The following is a 14,468-nucleotide window of genomic DNA, read 5'->3' on the forward strand; positions in this document are numbered from 1 at the left end:
TAATCTAGCTTGCCTATAAGAACAGAACACTTAGCATTTAGAATTTTTTTTCCCCAATTAATCAGGAAAGACTCAGGATTAATAAGGTAATCCTAATCATGTTTAAATATTTGTTGAGCAGTTTGTACATAGAAGCCACAGTATAAACTCTAAAGTTCACTGTCGGGGTTAGTGATTAGCGATCATGACATCTGAGTGCTTCTCCTCCTCCCCCCACCACTTTGGTTTTTTCAAAATGCTTCTGCAGATTTAGAAACATGGAGTTTGGTCATTTCCAACACTTCTAAGTACTCCCCTTACTTTTTTTGCCCTTACGTATTATCTAGCTCCTTGGCTTAGTACTGTCCCTTTTTACTAAACTAGGCTCTTGCTTGAAAGGAAATCTTCAGTTAACTCCTAAGTATAAAGCTTTTCTCTATTTGCTACGCAATGACCTGGGAGAAGTGCTAATTGTAGCAAGCACATGGTGCCTTGGCAGCACAGTGACAGGAGAGGAGCACAGCCAGGGATGCAGGGCATCAGTGTAGACATTTCCAGAAGTGCTCTTTAGGCTGAGAAACTGAGGGGTAGGTATGGGTTTGGTGGTGGTAGGATATAGGTTTGAGGTGGAATGAGCTATATTTAGGAAAGAGGGAGACACTTTTGATGAATCAGTCAGTGGTTCTCACCTTTGGCTGAGTGTGGGAATGACCTGATGCAGTGGTTAGTCTTGCCACAGTAGCACTGTGTAACAAATAACCACAAAACCTCAGTAAAGCTCAACAATCAGCACTTGTTGCCTGTGCATCTGAGGTAGTCGGGGAGGTGGTTCTGCAAGATACAGGGTTGGTAAAGTTAATCATATTTTTGTAAACACATGTGTACAACTAGGGAATGAAAACTTGAGCAGAGGCACAGCTGGTGAGAATGCCAGCTTGCACTTGGGTGTGGAGCCTGACTCCCCCTGTCCTAATATATGGTCCTGAGCTAGTTATCAATATACTTCTTCTTCTGCAAAATGGGAAAGCTAGTAACATTCACTTCATGGAATTATTCTGAGGATGAACTTGAGATAATATGTGAAAAAGCTGAGCACAATGCCTGGTACATCATTAGCATTCAATAAGTGGTGGCCCATCTCATATGTCAACCTGGATAATTCTGAATTACCATTTATTAAGTTTCTTCAGAGAATTGGTCATTGGGAACAATATTGATAGTATTCACATAGTGCATTAAGATTCACAAAATCCCTTCTTTGATTACAAGATACATCATAATTTGAGTGGTAAATATGTATGAGGAAATTGAGACTCACAAGTATTAAAAGTCTCACACAGGTTATTCAGCCAATATAGCACACAGATGGAATCCTTTTCTCGGCTGAATTATAATTATGCTCCCATATGTTCAACTTGCACGTTTGGAAAGTGAAGTCCAAGAAATGCACATGCTAACCTTCCATTCAAAAATGCCCCACGGAAGAGTATGGGGAGTCTGATCAGACAGCCTGGCCCTAAGATGTTGGCTCAAAGGAGATAACATGCAGAGAAATGCTTCCTACATTGTAATTTCCACATATCTCAGTTGTAAAAATGTAGTCCTATTTTGTTTGGTAGTGTCTTAGCCTGCCGTGGTAATATGGCTTAAGCAGCAACTTTTAACTCCTTAAAGTTTTGCAGAGAAATTTTGAAGCTTCATGTGTAAAGAAAGACAGAAGTTATTAATCAGTCAACAGACATACTGGAAGGAGAGGTTTTTCTGGCTAAAAGTATGCTTACTTAACCATGCAAGTGTTTCTCACAGTGATCCCATTTCATGCCTCCTGAGGTTGGGGCCAGCAGTGGGCCAATTGAAGAGTCACCCTTTAATGGAAGGTTTACTTTCCTTCCTGAATTACTGATGAGGAGTTTGTGTGTGTGTTGGTGTGTGGGTGGGATGAAGAACATAAGGAAAATAGAAGAAGAGACGGTTGTTTCACCTTTTCAGATATCCTGCATTTCACCTTTCAAAATGTCCTGTATTCTGATTCAAGTTTCCTCTTTACTTCACATTTTGATCATCAGGGGAACCCTCTACTATCAGAACACTAGGCTGTTTAGTCACTGTGCCCCTGATATGTCTTAAGGATTCACTTTTCTGTGGCTTTACCACTGCTTTCCTCAAAGCTATGAAGTTGCTTATCTGCTTCCACCTCTCTGAATTTGCAGCTCCCTGCCCCGTGTCACCGTCCTCGACGACCACAGCCAACAGGGATCTTTCCTTCCTTCCGTGAACACCTGCACCATCCTAGTAGAGCAATACAAGTGGCACTTAATGGACAGTAGCAGGCAGTATGCATGATAGTTTTAGATAATGATAATCATAACCGTGGACTCGTGTTGAGCAATTACGTTGTGCCAAGCTCCACCCTAAGCACCTTGCTCATAAGAGCTCAGTTAATGCTCAAAAGGGCCTATTAAGTAGATGGCAGATCGTAAATGGAAATGTTTTAGCTTCCTATCTCAGTGTGCCAGGCTGCTAAGCAAATACCACGCCGCGGGTTGCCTTAACAACAGGGATTTATCGGCTCATGGTTTCAGAGGCTGGAAGGCTTGCTTTCTCCCAGGGTTAGTAGCATTCTGGCTGGCTGGCAATCCTTGGATTTCCTGTCACATGGCAATGTCCCCTCCTTTCTTTTCTGGGTTCCACTGACTTCCAGTTTCTGCTCCTCCATGTGGCTTTCTCTTGCTATGAATGAGCTATTTCTGCTTATAAAGGACTCCAGTAATCCAGAGTAAGGCCCAACTTCATTCATTTGGGTCACACTTTAAAAAACATCTTCAAGAGGTCCTTTTTACAGTGAGTTCACACACACACAAGGATGTGAGTCAAGACCAAGAACTTGTTTAACTGGAATATGTAACTCAAACCACTACCATCCATCCTCTGAACCCCCAAAAGACATGTTTACACACAGGGAAAATACACTTACTCAATCCCCGTGTCCCCAAAGCCTTTAAGTCATTTAAAGGAAAGGCAGCCCCGTCCTTTCCTAGCACAGGAGGGCTGGTCTCACTCTGCCCAGGGTAGGATATAGGGGGAGTGGATGGGTAGGTACAGATTAAGTATTAAATGTCAAATTTATCAGTGGAAGAAAATCTTTCCCAACATCACCATCCCTTTTTCTTATAAAATTTTAAAATTATATTGTTTAACTGCATATATTATATAACTTTTGATTATAAATATTACCAAATATTTATAAGAATAATTGTACAATAAAGATCTAAATTCTAAGTTCAATAATGGTTAACATTATATATGTATGTGTGTGTGTATATATATATTTATTGCTGAATCATTTGAAAATAAGATGTCCATATCTTGACATTTCATCCCTAAGTATAACAGCATCATGCATCTCCTTAAAATAACAGTGATCTCTTACATTACCACAATACTGTTGTCAAACCTAAGGAATTTAACAATCCCGTCATCAAATGTGGCTTGTCTTTTCTCTCCATCCCTATTTGACCAATAAAAAGACGTTAGAGAAAAATGTTTTGAATTTATATTTCTAACAATTCAGTAGTCCATATCCTTTGGTTACAGTCTTTCTACTTGTTTGGAAAGCATTTGTCACTGTGATTCAGAGACACTTTGAAAATCAGAATTCATTCTCAATAAAGAAAACGTGGACCTACCACGGCATGACTGGGGAAATTGCAAACAAAAATTATAAATAGTTTCAGCCTCTGTGGATTAGAACTTTGGATTTTACCCAAAAAATCCAGTTAAATTTAGGGCTAATCAGTAATTCACAGTTGCAACCTCCACGCAAGGGATTTAGCAGCTTAATGAAAAAGAAACCATACACGGATCCAAAATTTAACAGCTAATAGATGGGACTTCAGTCTTGATTTTCAAGAGTGTGCACAAGCTAAAGATTCAATTACCATTGGTGAGCTGGTGACAGATTATGACTTCCCTTTTCCATTTATGAAAGAAATCACTATTTTTGCTGACTGCAGAAAAGTGTAATTTTAAAATCTTGAAATAATAATGTGTAAACTTTCCTTTGTATTTATTTTCTCCAAGCCAACTAGTACCTCGAGACTTTTCATGTTGGGTACAATTTTAGAACACTCCAGATTTTACCCAAGTATTTACTTATACTTGATAAAGTTGCTTGACGATTTTACTGTGAATTATAGGATTTTCATTACTTTTACATTGATGGTTAATATTAGCATGCCTTTCACAGAGGTAACATTTGCTTTCAGATTTCCAGGTTTGAAGAAGCTATGTTTGGTCATTCCTAGTACTTGCTGGTGAGAGGGAAAATTGTCTAATATCTTGTCAGAAAATATCAAAGTGATCAGGAATATTCAATAATCACGTTGTGCTAACATTGGAGGAAGAATTAATTTTTGCTTTCAAGGAGAGACTGAACTATTAATGCCAGCAGGGTGTGGTCCAGAAGGAAACTTTGATAAGAAGGTTCCAGAACTCATGAACTTTAGAGAGTGGCAACTTGGATTTTGAGTGTATTTGAAATATCCTCTCTAATATGAAGAGGCCGGACCAACTTCTCGAGCTAATGTTTGTGGATGTGAGGTTGTGATAATTCCTCAGTGGCTGGTTACAACTAATGTTAGGGTAAAATTTCCTTGGGGGAACCAAATGGTGTTCCATTTATTTTTTACTGAAGGAGCCTTTTTCTTGAGTTACTATGGAGTAAAATTGATCAACTGCGGTCGGGGTTACTGCTTCTAGGGGGAGTGGCGGCCGGTAGCCGAGCCCTCAGCTCTCGGGGCTGCTTAAAGGGTACCGGCGGCGGGGGCTCTTTCCCGGAGGCGAGGGCGAGGTGGAGGACGTGGCCAAAGTCCTCGGCGAGAGGCGTGCAAGGAGGGCGGCGATAAGGACAAAAACACTCTTCATCCAGTAGGGGTATGCGCCAAAGAGATTTATTCAGGGGTGATTACAGGTTATATAGGCTGGTAAGAGGGGCAGGGCTGGAAAGGAGGTGAAGTAGCCTAAAATGGCAATATTGAAGGGAGAGGGGCTAGGATTGGTTCTGAGAGGATTCAGGAGCCGTTGCAGCGGGCGGGGGTTGTTCTGGCCACGGTGCATGCGCGCTGGCGGTGGCAGGAGCGGCCTTGGCACAAGGGAGTATGTGGGTAAGATAAGGAAGTGGGGAAAGGGCAGTTGGGAGAAAGGCGGTTTCCTCCGGCAAGCCTCCCCTGCCAGTGGCATTTTGGGTGAGGAAAAGGGAGCTGCCTTGACCTCGCTCCTCAGGCTCGGGGGGGCTGCAGAGGGCACTCACGCCCGTACCTACTACCCTCCCCAGGGGGTGATCAGGTCCCCTGGCCCAGGCCTGGCAAGCCGAGGTACAAGCTCAGTCCCCGCAATTCCCCTTTCTTTTCTAATTAGAGGAAGAGGCTTTACCGGAGAGGTCCGCTAAGGGTGAGGGAAGGGGGAGGTCAGGGAAGGGAAAAAGGGGTTGACGGTGGCTCAGCGGGGCTGGAGTTCAGTGTAGGTGTGGTGCCCGGGCGCTTGACAAGGGCTTCGCTGCAGCGGGCTGGGCGAAGGTGAGGGGTTTAAAGTTCAGGGGTTTAAAGTTCAGGGGTTTAAAGTTCAGGGGTTCAGAGAAGCTGGAACTCGAGGTGAGAGCGATGTTCAGGTGATTGAGAAGGGCCTCGCGGTCGGCGGGTTGACCGGTGGCGTTGAGGTCGCGGAGGGTTGGCTGTCATCTTGGAGTGGGGGGCATCAGAGGTGGCGAGTCGCTGATACTGGATTTGCACGAACGAGGAAAAAAGGGCATCTGTTTGTTTTCTTACAAGCTGGACAATTTTGCGGATGAGGCAGGGTCCTAAGATGAGAGCTAGAATAATTATTAATAGGGGGCCAAGAAAAGGAAGGATGTATGGGAGGATGGGAGTGAAAAAACTGGACCAATAATTGGTGGCTTCTCGATCTCTTTTACGCTTTTCTAGTTCCTCTCGGACCCTTTTCAGGCTGTTCTCGACGAGACCTGTGGAATTGGTATAAACACAGCACTCTTCTCCTAGGGCGGCGCAGAGGCCTCCTTCTTTGAGGAGGAGAAGGTCAAGACCTCGGCGGTTTTGGAGCACTACCTCAGAGAGGGAATTGACAGAATTTTTTTTAAATGGTAAATAGCGTTTTGTAAGTGAGGAATGTCCTCGTCAACAGCCGCCCTGAGGTGAGTTAGGGCGGAGCCTTGACTGGCTAGTGCAGCGATTCCGGTGCCAGCGCCGGCAAGACCTAGGAGGGAGGCAATTGTGAGGACGGTGATGGGCTCTCGCTTTTGCAGAAGGACAGGAGCTGCAGTTCTTTCCAGACGGAGGAAGAAGTCTTCTTCGCTATGATATAAGACCCTAGGGATAAGGACAATTAGGAGGCAAGTTTCTTTATATTCGCTGATGATATTTGTGCTGAGACAGGGGGTAAGTCCTGTAGAGGAGCAGAGCCATTGGGAGGAGTTATGAGGAATGAGAAATTTTGCCGAGCTGCTAGGAGATGAGTAGCTGGCACAGGCAGTGAGGTCGGGAGAGTTACTGGAGCGAGGGCGGACGCACTTTCCCGTATAGGAAACTGAATGAAAGGTTAGGGGGATGGCAGAGGTATTCCAATTGCACTCCGAGGGGCTGTCTTCTGTGCTTTCTGAAAAGGAGAGGTTGGAGGCAACGGGCTCGTACAGTGAGGAAGAGGTGGAGAGGCAGAGCCAGCAGGAGGAGGTAAAATTGGGGTTGGAGGAGTTCACTGAGGCAAAGGCGGCTTGGATGAGGCTGAGGAGGGGAGAGGAATAACGAGAAGAGTAGCGAGAGTGGGGTAGAAAAGGTTGGGGTGGTGGGGTTGGCGATGCGTTGTTTGTAGCTGAGGTACGGCTGGGGGGCTGTGGAAAAAGGGGGTTAATGACTTTATTGGGACCAATGTTAAAGGGCTTTTTTATAACAGTATTTTTCTTTGGTTGGTTTAAAGCCTCCTTTCTTATTAGAATAAGTGATCTTCGGTTGGCTCCTTTCTCATAGATTCCGAAGCCCCAGGTTTGGCCGAGTAACCAGGAGGGATCAGTGGGGAGCTGCACTGTAAGATTAAGATGTGTGCAGGATCCCTCGCTTTCTTGGCCGAGCCAGTTAACAGTAGGGAGTTTGCACCCTGTAGGGGTTCATTTTAAGGTAAGGTAATGATTAGGAACAGGAGGCTTCTCATTAGTGGCTAATGTTTCACACCCCCAGTAGGCACAGTAGTACTCGTTGGGGGAATTACAGTACGATTTTTCAGGATTTGAGGATGGGCACATGTAATATTGGGCCTGGGGATTACTTACCTTTCGAGCGCAGGTTTCTTCGACTCTGGAGACAAAGGTGGTGAAAGGCTTACTCGGCTCCTGGAAGAGCTTGGTGAATTTGTTAGTCCGACAGGCAGAGCAATTGGCAAACGCGCGCAAGGCGATGCCTCTGAGGACAGTCCAGAAGGTGGCAGGGACATTAATATAAGCAGACGCACTTAGAAATGCTCCAGTGCCCAAATAGGCTTCGGGGGGATGATAGACTCCAAGGGCTGCGTCTTGCCCACTTTGCTTAGCTGCTTCTGCCTGGAAGTGAGCACGCCAGTCAACAAACTGACCGGGGTTAAAAATTGAACGGGCAAGCGAGGCCCAGTCTTGGGGGAGGCAATAGTTCATGCCGAGATCCTGCAGTATTTGGGAAGCATATGGGCTACCTAACCCGTCCTCCTTGACGGCCTTGCGAAGCTGCTTGATAGTATCTAAGTCAATGGGATACCAGTCAAGCGGCCTCTGTGGGGTGGGGGCAAGGTTAAGAGGAAAGCAGCGAAAAGCACGAGAGAAAGGAGGACACGCTTGCAGAGGACTTGGCGCGGGAGTGGGGGTAGGGGGAGCGTTGCCCCAAGGATTGCCTTGAGGTGCAGAAGGCAGCCAGGGGTTGTTAGTCGGCAGGGTGGGAGGAGCGGCGGCAGCTGCCGGTAGCGGCTCCGAAGGGGAGCTCGCCGGAGGGAGAGGCGGGAGTGGGAGGCCCCAAGCGTCGCAAGATGGCGGCGCGGTAGGCGTGGCTAAGACACAAGATGGTGGATCAGCCCCGCCCTGTGAAAGGGTGGGGTTCAAGGCATAAGATGGTGGACTAGCTCCGCCCTGTGAAAGGGCGGGGTAAAGCGTATGCGGTTTCCGGCCCAGCTTAGGGCTGATGTCATCGCCAGAGCATTTCCTCCCCTCGATGGAAGAAGAAGGAGGAAGTTCGCCATCTTGGCGTGGCGCAGTGTTATTTTGCTTTTTGGGAGTCACCTCGAGCGCGTTGTTAATCTGCTCGACTAAGGACTCCGTGTCCGAGTCATGATTTGAATTAGTATCGCTATCTGAATCTGTTGGCTGGGTTGATAGTGCCTCCTTGGATTTAACGGGGCCTCTATCAGGGGGGAGGGAGCCTTGAAGGCAGGAGCGGATGGTTATTAAGGTGGGGAGCAAGCCGGGAGGGAAACGCTTGCTCTCATGTTCCATGGCGTTGGTGACTCGATCAATAAGGCGATCATAAGTAACAGGGTCCCAAAGATGGCAAGTGGTGAGCCATGGGTTAAAGGGCAGCAGGAGATCCCAGTATATCTGCAGCTGCCGGACAGACACTTTACAGCGATGCGTGTCTAGGAGACCCGCTAGAGCACGAACTTGAGGTGCCTGACATGTAGATATACGATTACCCATAGCTGAGGGGAGAGGAGGGGGAGTTGTTCCTGAGCCGGGCCGGCCGGCTGGCGGGGAGGAGAAGGAGGAGTTGTTTATCGAGCAGAGAGAATGAGATAAACTGTGGCTGCAAGGCCGAAGGAGACGGCGAGAGCAGAAAGCAGTGCCCTTTGGCAACGAGAGCAGTCAGGGGGGGCGGTTGCAAAGAGGCACACGGCACCAAATGAGGAAATAAAGATACAAAGAACTACAGCAAAGTAATGGAGGGGAAGAGGGAGAGCGTTAGGAGGAACGGGGGTCATAGAAGTGCGCATACAAGAGGACGAAGAGAGCGTGGGGGAAGGGAGGAGTTCCTACTGGATGAAGAGAGCGTGGGGGAAGGGAGGAGCGGCTTCGGAGCAAGGAACCTCCCACGGCTCCGGAAGCGGCGAGGGAGAGGCGGCCCTTACCTTGCAGGCGAGGAAATGGGAAGCTGGAGGGGCGTCCGGGCGAGCGGGTGACCTGCCAAACTGTCGTGGGGAGACGTTCCTCACACGGGGCACCAGTTGAGGTCGGGGTTACTGCTTCTAGGGGGAGTGGCGGCCGGTAGCCGAGCCCTCAGCTCTCGGGGCTGCTTAAAGGGTACCGGCGGCGGGGGCTCTTTCCCGGAGGCGAGGGCGAGGCGGAGGACGTGGCCAAAGTCCTCGGCGAGAGGCGTGCAAGGAGGGCGGCGATAAGGACAAAAACACTCTTCATCCAGTAGGGGTATGCGCCAAAGAGATTTATTCAGGGGTGATTACAGGTTATATAGGCTGGTAAGAGGGGCAGGGCTGGAAAGGAGGTGAAGTAGCCTAAAATGGCAATATTGAAGGGAGAGGGGCTAGGATTGGTTCTGAGAGGATTCAGGAGCCGTTGCAGCGGGCGGGGGTTGTTCTGGCCACGGTGCATGCGCGCTGGCGGTGGCAGGAGCGGCCTTGGCACAAGGGAGTATGTGGGTAAGATAAGGAAGTGGGGAAAGGGCAGTTGGGAGAAAGGCGGTTTCCTCCGGCAAGCCTCCCCTGCCAGTGGCATTTTGGGTGAGGAAAAGGGAGCTGCCTTGACCTCGCTCCTCAGGCTCGGGGGGGCTGCAGAGGGCACTCACGCCCGTACCTACTACCCTCCCCAGGGGGTGATCAGGTCCCCTGGCCCAGGCCTGGCAAGCCGAGGTACAAGCTCAGTCCCCGCAATCAACTCTTTTATTTTAAAGTGAATCAGGTGGACATCCACTTGAAAGTTTAATTTCAGAACACAAGTGATAAGCTACTGGCCATTGAAATATTGGTCATAATTAATTTTTTCCCTTGGGGTGGTGAAATGGAATGCTTTGGTCTGCTGAACACGTCTTCATCTAGGACACATGGTGGAACCACTGTATAATCCCTGCTCTGTCTGTGTGGTGTGAGATCCTGACTACAAATCCTAGCTGGCCCAGGGATGGCTCCACTATGAGCATATGACCCAAGCTAGGTCAATGAGAGCCCTTCCCAGGAATTTTGCTGGCATTATCGGGAAGGATATTCCTTTTATCAGAAATCACAAGTCCTAAGGACAGTGGGGACTGCTACTTTTGGGACAGAGCCTCACTGGAAATAATAATGGAGCCAAGCTGGGACAGGAAATGGAGGGTCAGTCAGAATTCTGAATCCCTGGATCAAATCTTGCCTGAAATCAGAAACATTCTTTGGACTTCCCACTTACTGAGCCAAAAGCTTCTCTTCTGTGCTTCAGGGTAGTTTGAGTTAACTTTGAAAATTGCAACTACAAGTGTCTTAATAATGCTTCTGCAAAAGGCCATCCCTACTCATTTTTTTACCCCTTTATGGCTTCTGGAAGCTTTAGACTGTTCCAGTGCTAGAAACTTCTGGAGCATGGTAGGACCTCAGCTAGAAACTTCTGGAGCATGGTAGGACCTCAGTAAGTTCATTGAATTTTTTATCCTATATTATTAGAATAAAATTGACTTTCACATTAAACAAAATGACACTGGGTGATTTTCCTTGTAACATGGGACGGCCATCAATGTCATTGTGGTGCCATTTTGGTGGGTTATGTTTTTCAGTGGTGGGTGTACGTGTATGTCATCCCACATGCTTTCATTACAGCAGGATGGGCAGTCTTCTCACTGAGAGGCAGTGTCTAGGTTCCCTCCCCTTGAAACTGGGTAAGGCTTGTGACTTCTCCAACCAGGAGAATATGGCAGACACGATGCTACGTGACATCTGAGGCTGGCTCGTAGAAAGGCTACAGCTTCTACCTGGTTGTCTCCCTCTCTCTCTCTCTCTCTCTCTCCCTCTCCTTCCTCTCAGATTCTTGCCCTTGGAACTCAGTCGTCATTCTGTGAGAAAGGCCAAAAAGAAGAGACTCCCATGGAGAGGAACCGGCCTCCCAGCCTCCAGCCGGCATCAACCCCCACACTGGTGAGTGGACAAGCTTCAGGGCATTCCAGCCCCCAGCTGCGTGGCTTCCAGCTGAGGCCCAGACACTGCAGAGCAGAGACAAGCTTTCTCCGCTGGGCCCTGTCTGAATTCCAACCACTGAATGCATGACCTGAACAAATGGTGGTTCACACCTCCGAGCCTTGGGGTTCACTGTTACACAGCCCGAGTGGGGTGGCTGGTGATGGGCCCCATGGCCGGCTGAGCCACATTTCCCAGAATCCCCTTGCCTGCATGTTTCTGGTCAGAGTGGGCTGCAAGGGAGGTTTTTTTTCCTTTTATTAGAGAAGTTGTAGGTTTAGAGAAAAATCATGCAGAACATACAGAGTTCCCATATGCATGCCCCATTGGTAAGATTTTAAATTTGTGTGGTACCTTTGTTACAACTGATAACAGATATAATATTATTATAATTTTACTATTAACTATAGTCTGTTGTTGACATTAGGGTTCACAGCACACGGTCTTTTGAGTCTTTTTTTTTTTTAATTTTTATTGTAGTAACATGTAATCAACCTAAAATTTCCCCTCTTGATTCCATTCTGATCTATAATTCAGTGGTTCTTGGGAGATGCGGAGGGCGGCAGGAACCCACAGCCGTTCTGTAGCTCACACACGTCGCTGATCTGTCGGCTTGTTGACGTGAGGCAGTGATCGGGCCGCGGCCGCCCCAGCTCCCCGCCTCCTCCTTCAGCCTCTCCCTCTCCCGGGCCAGTGTGGGGCGAGACACAGGAGGAGGGGCCCCAGCCCCTTCAGGACACACATCATCAGGGCTAGAGGCAACCGGAGATGAGCCCCATGGGGTGCAGCTCCTGTTGTGGTTTCCATCTTGTCCTGATTCCCCCAAGTTTATAACCACCTTCGCTCTCCTGCAGCCTTCCCTGGGGACTTCACAGCCTAAGGCAGGGACTGCTCAACCAGCTCCCCCAATTGCCCAAGGCTAAATCATGGTTATAGATAAAGATAACATGAGCTAGATAGCGTCGAGTCGATGACATCGACTCTATGTAGTAGTGTATATAGCATCACTTATGGTATTGTAACGACTATATGTTACAATAGAATATGTAACAATTACATAGTATATATACAGTATTATAAGTACTGTATTTTATAATGCTCAACATATGTGTTATACACACATTGCATGTACATATGTGTGTTTATACATCTCCTAGGTTCTGCTTCTCTGATTGAGGCCTGACTGACACACACAGTAATTGCACCAACCAGCCTTGCAGAATCAGCAACCAGCCTTCTTCTTCGGTTTCCCTTCATTGCCCTCCCGTTTGCCACTCACTGTTGCCCAGCCGCTTGTGCATCCTGCACCTGCTCCCTGTTTACATGCATACTTGTGTCCTCACTGATTTGCAAATCTGCATACATTTTGATGATGTGAATAACCTTAGAATGCAAGCTGCATCTAAGGACTTCCCCAAGTGTGTAAGGAAGAGATTTATATCAACATTGGACCTGACAAATATGCACATTCAGGAAAATGTCTCTTCTCCTCATTCCCTGGATGACTCTTGACTGAAATTTTTTAGGCCAATATAGGGAACAAATCCAATTAGCCCATGAGGACATCAGCTGAAGGACTTAAATGTTTACTCGTGGTGGAATGTGTTTGGAAACTGGCCACAGAAAGCTATCCTTTGTCTACCAGGCATGTCCTGAGATGTCAGACACGAGGGAGACAGTCAATAGTCCTTCTGTAGCCCCTGAAGCTGATGTAAGTTGCTCCTCCATCAGTAGTATTTGGTGGCATATTATGGTGACCCCATCACGTGCTAACTGCAAAGCTTTGTCACCAAGAAGGAGACCACTGCAGCCAATTCAGAGTAAAACACTGCAATAGTTTTAAAAAAGAATTTAACCATGTTCTCTGCTAATGGAGGTGTCCCCAAAGTGAGATGTCTCTACATAACCCAATATATTATATTCTTAATCCCACATGTAGTCACGTTCATCAAAAACCAAGTAGACAGAATAAATCTTTTTATCCCAGGTACAGAAAAGGTCAGGGAAAGCATATAAGAATGCAACACATCGGAATAAATTGCATATGGCAGTGTAATCTGTCTGGCACCAATGGTGCCCCCTTCTGCTGGAACTGCCTACCGCCCAGGGTTGTGTTACAAAATCCTGCCCTCTGGCCACTGTTGGATGGACCAGGTATGGACACCTGACCCAAACTGGGCCAGTAAGATTCTTTTTCCTAGAAACTTGGACTTTCTCCAAGAGATAATCTATTTGTGTTACTAGAATGGTAAAAGGTCAATATGGCATATCAAAATTATTTCAAATGCAAGTGACTGAAATCCAACCCTACTGGCCTAAGCAGAAAGGGAGTTTATTGTCTCTTATAACTGAAAAATCTAAAGGTGAAACATTTCTGGTTTGGTTTGATCCAGGGGCTTAAACTTTGTAACAGGACCCAGATCTGTTTCCATTTCTTAACTCTGTTTCCCCTGGGTTGATGTAGTCTCTGACTATGGTGTCAAGAAGGCTGCCATAGCTCCAGCTTACTACTCCAAGTTCAAGTCCCTGGGGAAGGATGTGTCGTTTTCTTGCTGAAGCCCCAGCAAGATTCTCATTGCATTTCATTGGCCCTGCTTGAACCATACTCCTACAGCTGAGCCACTCACTGTGGCTGAGAGAATCATGATGTTTTGACTGTGGTTTATCTGGAGCCGAGCAGGGAGGGAAAGCAAAAGCAAGAGAGAGCTTCCAGCTCCCAAAGGGCCACTATCCACTGGAGCTATGGGTGGCTGTGTTCCATCCTGAGGAAGTTCTGCCTAAAATGATTGAAAAGATTGATATCATAGTTTCCTGGCTGGTATGACAAAGACCATACAATGGCTTGGCTTACACAACAGGAATTTATTGTCTCATGATTTCAGAAGCTAGAAGGCAATCCTTGGGGTTCCTTGGCTTTCCCATCACATAGCAATGTCCTCTCCTTGCCCTTCCGGGTTCCTGCTGCCTTCTGGCTTCTGGCTTCTCCCTGTGGCTTTCTCTTTATAAGGCTCCAGTAATAGGATTAAGACCCACCTCGATTGAGGTGGCCACACCTTAACTAAAAATGACATCTTCAAAAGGTCTCTTTACAGTGGGTTCATAGGCACAGGAATGGGACTTGGACTAAGACTACTTTTTTTTTCCTCCTGAGGCACATAATTCAATCTGCCACAACTGATGTAGATAGGCAGAAAGAGAGACAGACAGAAAACAGAGAGGATACTTCCTCAGTTCCTCTGGTTTTCCAGGACCTGCTTCCCATCTCTTCCTGAAGTGTACAAACTTGGCCTTGGGGTCTGAGACTTCCCTGTGGCTTC

The sequence above is a fragment of the Choloepus didactylus genome, chromosome 11 (assembly GCF_015220235.1).
Source record: "Choloepus didactylus isolate mChoDid1 chromosome 11, mChoDid1.pri, whole genome shotgun sequence".
NCBI classification, from domain to species: domain Eukaryota; kingdom Metazoa; phylum Chordata; class Mammalia; order Pilosa; family Megalonychidae; genus Choloepus; species Choloepus didactylus.